This window comes from Morone saxatilis, unplaced genomic scaffold, assembly GCF_004916995.1.
Source record: "Morone saxatilis isolate NCDOM2014 unplaced genomic scaffold, NCSU_SB_2.0 Contig8, whole genome shotgun sequence".
Taxonomy (NCBI): domain Eukaryota; kingdom Metazoa; phylum Chordata; class Actinopteri; family Moronidae; genus Morone; species Morone saxatilis.
Genome location: NW_023340257.1, coordinates 25,852,243 through 25,858,941, shown reverse-complemented (window position 1 = coordinate 25,858,941; position 6,699 = coordinate 25,852,243). Strand labels below are relative to the sequence as shown.

Here is a 6,699-nt window from a genome sequence, read left to right as displayed (position 1 = left end):
ACACACACACACACAGAGATCAGCCCTCATCCCTCTCTGTGGATGTTTGTTTTACCAGACACACTCTGACCTCCATCTAAACTGTACAGGTGTTATCAAACTGTGCTGGAAAGGAAGTGTGTGAAAATCTGCTGCCACTGGATCACACACATGCTTTTAATACGGGCGAGGAAGAACGATTGTGGATGATATTTGATCAGCTGAAGATTTTTATTGCCAGTTTAACGGATTTTCTGGATGTAACTGGTGAATTTGAAAGAGGAGAAGATTATTGTTACACTTACAGAATACATTATACCTTGGGGGAGAAAAAAGATTTTTGTGATGACTAAACTTGACTAACATGGAATTTGATTGCAAATTTAAAACATTTTTACAACATGATTTTCTAAAGATGCTCTTGCTGTTTCCTTTTCTTTTTGATTTTTTAACACTAAGCTGAGGATATTTTGCTTTGGAAGTCTATTATATTTTGGGATATCTCTGTGGATAAATAGCTGGGATCAGGAGTGTCACCAGTTTACAGGATAATATCAATCAGTTGACACATCAAAACAAAAAGGGAGCAATTATGTTTTAGTTTTTTGTAGTCCTGTTCTCACACAATGGTGTGCAGATCTTAACAAGACGTGGTGATCATGGCAACGGAAATTAACGGGAAAGGATCTGATTGGCCAGTGGAGGGCTGGGATGCGAGTGTACGTCGTCTCAGCTACAGATACATAACCCTGATCCAGGTAAACTCAGAGGACTTCTGAACACCGTTGATCTTTACAGTTCAAACACTTGGCTGATTTAAATGTTAAAACTTCGTATTATAAACACAAAGGGCACTGACCACAGTTCCTCATGGCATCAGTCCTCATGATTAGTCTGGGATGCATTTATACTTAAAATAAACTTGAACTTGAACTGCTGCACCTACACCAACACGCCCACAGAGACCTACCACTCTGTGGTGCTCTTTGTGTTTGAATTGAAGTAGGGCCCTTTATCTTTCTAGGCAGACGGTAATCATTAATCAACCTCACTAATGAGAAGTCGCAGTCCTCTGCACTGTGGTTTGTGTCAGCTTGTGGTTTTGGAGTATGTCACCAAAATACACCTTTACAGTGTTTAATCCTTCATTAATTTAAAAACAAGCATTTTAAATTGTGTATTAATAACATCCATAAACTAGATCATTAAATTGCATAATTGCATTGCATCACAAAAGTGACAGTTAATTATTAAATTATCTTTTCCTGTCTCCAAATTAAATTAAATTATTTGTTAATATTATGCAGAATTTGTGTGCCAATTTAATACAGTTCACACTAGTTTTCTTTAAAGTTGTAATCTATTGATTAGTTAACATTACACAACACAAACTTCGACTTTCAGCTTTATATAAAAATAAAATCGATCCACCCATATATAAGGTTACATTAAAAGACATATAAATACAAAAATATAATAATAAATATAAAGGTTAATGACTTCTTGACCAGCCACATGATCCCTTCAGAAGAAACTCTGCATGGTACTTAGATCCTTTCTTTTGTTGCATATTTACCGCAGATTTTCATGTTACTGTCCTGTCTGTTCAATTAGTTTAGAAATTATAATTTTTATGTTCCCACAAAGTGTCCCTGAAAGCCCGTTTGTCTGTTGTTTATCTGCTTCTTTTAGTGGTTGTTTTCTGTCTCCGCTGTGCTCAGTGCTGCATTAAATTCCACTGGTATTCATTCATTCATTCATTCATTCATTCATTCATTCATTCAGCAGCTCTCTCTCTCTTTCTCTCATTTACTGGACAACCTTAATGGAAATATTATGGCCTAAGGGCAAACTTTGAATTTGAGGAAAGTAACTAACTAAGTAGCTTTAGTCAGTGACTGTTCTTCTTACATCAGACAAAACTCACACATGTAATGATCACATTCAATCTTGCTGAGTCCTTTTTATTATAAATAACAATAACCAGTAATCATTTTCCAATGATGTAATTTACAGTTACAGTCATTCTGCAACATGAGCACATTTTTCTGACAGTTTACATGTATTTTTACATGAGAAAGATTTGGAATGACTTGTAATAGTGTCATTATATGATAGTACTACCACTTGTATATGAGTGAAAGATCTGAATTCTTCTTCCACCACTATTACTTGCTGTGCATCGTCTTTGTGGAGGCAGAATAGAGACAAAATGTTAATGTTGATTGTCCACTGAAGCATAAAGCAGAGCCAGTCTGTCTGTGTTTTTATTGACGAGTTTATTCAGTGACAAATGCCAGCACAATTACCTTGTCGCTATATCTCACCCTGTGACCTTTGACTTATTGAAATGATCTATCTAAATGCAAATGCAAGTGCCTTTATTAATGTTATGGACTCCTAATAGCTGTCTTGTGCACTCGCTCCTAACTCTAAAATAATTAGGGATTTAGATAAAGTTTTTGTGTCCTGTGATGGTCTAAAGGTTCCCTTAGAAGTGGTTTCATTGCCAGGAGCAAAATACTGGGAAACACACTGCTGCAAAAAGATGTTTCCTAACTAGTGATAAGGAGTTTCATAAACACCAGCAGAGGGCAGACTTATACCTGAATAAGACTTCTCACCTGCAGACAGTTACTGTGCAGTCTGCAGTGGTGAGTTGTGGTTGGCAGTGTATGCTTAGATACAGACCCTGGAGAGAGCTTGTATAATTTGTAGTAAACCTAGTGCACAGTGAGTGTCACAAGATGGTACAAAGCTGCAGTTATGACTGAAATGACAGAATCTCAGTCTATGATTGCACATGTTTTGAAATCATGAATATCCATTTGTGTGTTCCTCAAAGCCCTCAAAGTCCTGCAAAATAAACAGATAACAGATAATAACGTATCCTTAACAATATCCTAATATAATCTATTGATAATATCTTTCAACATTTGTACAATAACAATGGATCATTGAATACTTACTATCTCCAAGAGTCAACCTGCTGAATGCGTAAATAGCTAACTACAACCAGTTATTCAATACTCATTTACCAGATTGTGATTCACTGTTTCGGTGACATTTTAGAGGCCTCCAAACAGTCATTTATCTGTAGACTCAGTGATGTGAAAATCTATGTATGTAGGCAGTTTATTACGTTTTAAAGAATAGCTCGTTTTGTACCTGGATTCACTCTCATTTTTGTCTTTTGACTCTTTTATATAATTATTTTTTAGGCCTTTATTTGATAATAATAAATAGAGATGACACGAAATTAGGGAGAGCTATGGGGAAGACATGCAACAAATATGCCCAGCTGGAATCAAACCAGCGACGATGTGGTTCATGCTCAGCGCCATAAGGCTCTTCTTCTATCTGTCCTCTGTGTGGTTTGTTATCTTTCCACACAGTAGTGACATTAGCAGGCGTAAGTGAATACCCGGCTCATGTCTGGCCTAAATTATTTACCTGAAGAAAGAGATGATGAGAACACAAACCCATCCACTGCGAGCAGCATGGACATAACATCACTGTTGCCTTGTTAACACCACACCAGCACTGTGGCTTGTCTCTGTCATGTTCGCCCAAACCATGGTGTGTGTGAGAGTATCGTAGTAACCATAGTGGAAGTCCTGTGCATCAGATATAACTGCTATATAGGGAAATAAAGAGAAGAATATTTTAGTTATTTTTAACACATACTAAGGCTGCATGCTGACAAAGAGCTACTCTACTGGGTTGTCTGACAGTCAGTAGGTCATGAATTATCATCGCTGTCTCCATTTGTTGTAGTGTCTGTTTTATTGATCTTGAAATTACTTCTGTAAAAAGCCTCTAAAGGCCTGTGAATTAAAACAAGTTTCCGTCGATGAGGAAAATTCGTTTGTACTTGTACAGTGCCAGCTCTTTACATCATGTAGTTAGGTGACAAACAAAATCATCAGTGGAAAAGCACTTTGACTTCAGCATTGTCTCCATAACCTGATCAGTTTCCAAGATCATCTGAATTCTATCTGTCTGCACATCACTACATCTACTGTAACAGACAACTCACTGATAAGAAATGACAGCAAAAAAGGGAACTGTATGGATGATGGAAGGGAGAAAGAGATGAAGGAAAAGAAAGACAGACACACAGAAAGAGAAATATAAAAGAGGAGACAGACACCAAACAGATCCTCTATGTAAATAATTCAACATGTGGCTTCTGATAGTTTGCCGTTGGCTTACTGTGTGTGTGTGTGTGTGTGTGTGTGTGTGTGTGTGTGTGTGTGTGTGTGTGGTGTGTGTGTGTGTGTGTGGTGTGTGTGGATGTAGGTGTGTGGTGTCTGTGTGTAGGTTGTGTGTGTGTGTGTGTGTGTGTGTGTAACAGGTGCTTGGTGGTGTAATGTTTGAGTGGCTCAGTTTGCCAGACGAGTATTTACTTAATTAAACTGACATATACGTATGTAACACACACTCAAAGAGCCATTCATCACACTAACATCACACCCACGAGTCACCAACGCACATCTCATGCTACACTCCTCTTCCCATCTTTCTCTCTGCTTACAGAGGAGGGAGGAAAGAAAAGGAAAAGACAGAGGTGAAGCTAAATGAGCAGCATGCTAACATCTTCACAGTGACAATGGTAGCATGCTGATGTTAGGCAGGTTTAATTTTTAACATTTGCTAAATAGCACTAAGGTCAGCTGAGGCTGATGGGAATGTTGTGAGTTTTGTAGGTATTTTGTTTTGTAAATACGTTTTTGCCAGATGATGGCGCTACATAAAATGTGGGGAATCTTCCTGTATGGATTGGAAGCAGCTCATCATCAGACATTTTATATTTTACTATGTTTGGTTTTGTAATTCTAGGCTTTGTAAGAGGGTTCATTTTTAACCCCTACTTTGGCCTTCGCCCAAGGATGGTAAAGACATGACAGCATTTGTCCTTTCTTCTAATGCCGTAAAACAAAAACATAGATTTACATTTACCTGACAAAGTCTTCAGGGTAGTGGTACGTCACTTCAGGTAGAGTGACCTTTCTTAAAGCCGGTCAAGGTGAATGAACAGGTCAACACAGCCTTTGGCTGGACATGCAAGATGACACGACAATCCTTCTTGCCAGGCTTCAATGTACGTGTTTATGGCCAAACTACAGTGGTACCAAACCAATCAGTGTCCTTTTAGGATGTAATGGCAGCTAAAGGAGAAGACACTGTTTATTAAATAATGGCACCTTAGGTAAGCATAGATGCTGCTAGCATATGATAGACAGAAGGTTCATCCAATTGCTTGCTGAGTATTTTTTGAAAGTGCCTGCCCTTATTCAAACATGATGTTTAAACTCATCATTCTGTAAGCTTCTGTAAAGTCCTCGATTCACTAACTACTTCTTAACAATTCATTAATTATCAGGTCTTTCCTCACTCGTTCCTTAACGAGTGTTTTTTAGTAACTACCCACATTTTTGTGAACTTTATTAGTATCACCATTATTAGTCGTTCTATTATTGTCCGTAATGTTTCTCAGTAAGGACACACAGAGTTTATCTTGCATTAAACTAGCATTTACATTGCAGTAGGAGCCTGTAGTGTATTTATCTATACAGAAATCCAACACCATGGGACACACCTGAGGAGGAAGTGACATCTTGTTGCCATGGGAGACAGTGGAGGTTGTGGGGGGCTGGGTTAACAAAGTGTCAGTGTGACAGAGAGAGAGGGAGAGAGAGCAGGAGGATTGTCCCAAAATTTTACTGCAGTGAAAAGTTTAAAGTGATGTGAGAATTAGTCGAAGGCTGGATTTTATCACTTAGTTTTAAAGTGATTTTAGTGAGTGGAGAAGAAATATAGAAGGACGAGACTTAGAAACCAGGATGTTTGACCCTAGACTATAGGATGTCTGTTTTTTTTCATCATTTTTTGATGTCACTTAAAGGGCATTTCAGCATTTTTTAGATGAACCCAGGGGAGAGAAACGGAGGTGACATGTGACCATGATTAATAGAACCTGTTGAACCATGAAGAATTTGAACATCTCATTGTTTTTATGATGCCGATTGTATATGGGTTGTCCTGGGGGCCTGACCTTAGGTCTTAGTTTGATATTTTATGTGGATTTTTGGAAATTGTCCACTTGTGTGAATAAGGACGATAAAGAGAAAGCTGAAACCTGGACTCGTGGATACTTTTGTTCTCTTCTGTGGAATACAATTCATCAGATATCATTGCTAGAGTGCGTGTGAGTTTGTACTGTGCACGTGAAGATGTACAAGCGTCGGGAGTATGTGGAACTCTATGAGAAGGATCTGGCCAAATGGGCGCTGCTACGCAACGTCAACACTGTGATGAAAAACAGCACACTGCTGCCGGTACGCAACTGTGTGTGTTTCATGAGTCATAATTGTATGTCTTTATTCTGTGGGTTTTGTGTTGTGTGAGATACGTATGTTTTCCCTTGTTTCATGCATTGAGTATTAATTATATTTCTTTGTGGCCTTGTTAGGATAACTGTGTGTGTGTGTACGTGTGTGTGTGAGAAAGAGAGAGAGAGAAAGAGAGAGAAAGAGAGAAAGAGAGATGCAGTATTTTCTAATATTGCATAACTGTGTGTTAAGATAATTATGCATGAATCACAAGAATGTGGTTCTCTGTTTTGAATGTTTTGATCCATGAATCATAATTGTATATCTGAAAACTGTGTTTAAGTTGTTAACATACCTTTGAGTTGTATGCGTGTGTGTGTGTGTG

General features: G+C 38.1%; 1 protein-coding gene across 1 annotated transcript in view; it reads left to right on the top strand.

The window, feature by feature from the left end:
* The window catches only part of myo7aa (myosin VIIAa), a gene marked incomplete in the record, with an annotated part of 41,472 nt that overhangs the window by 563 nt on the left and 34,210 nt on the right, over nucleotides 1-6,699 (top strand).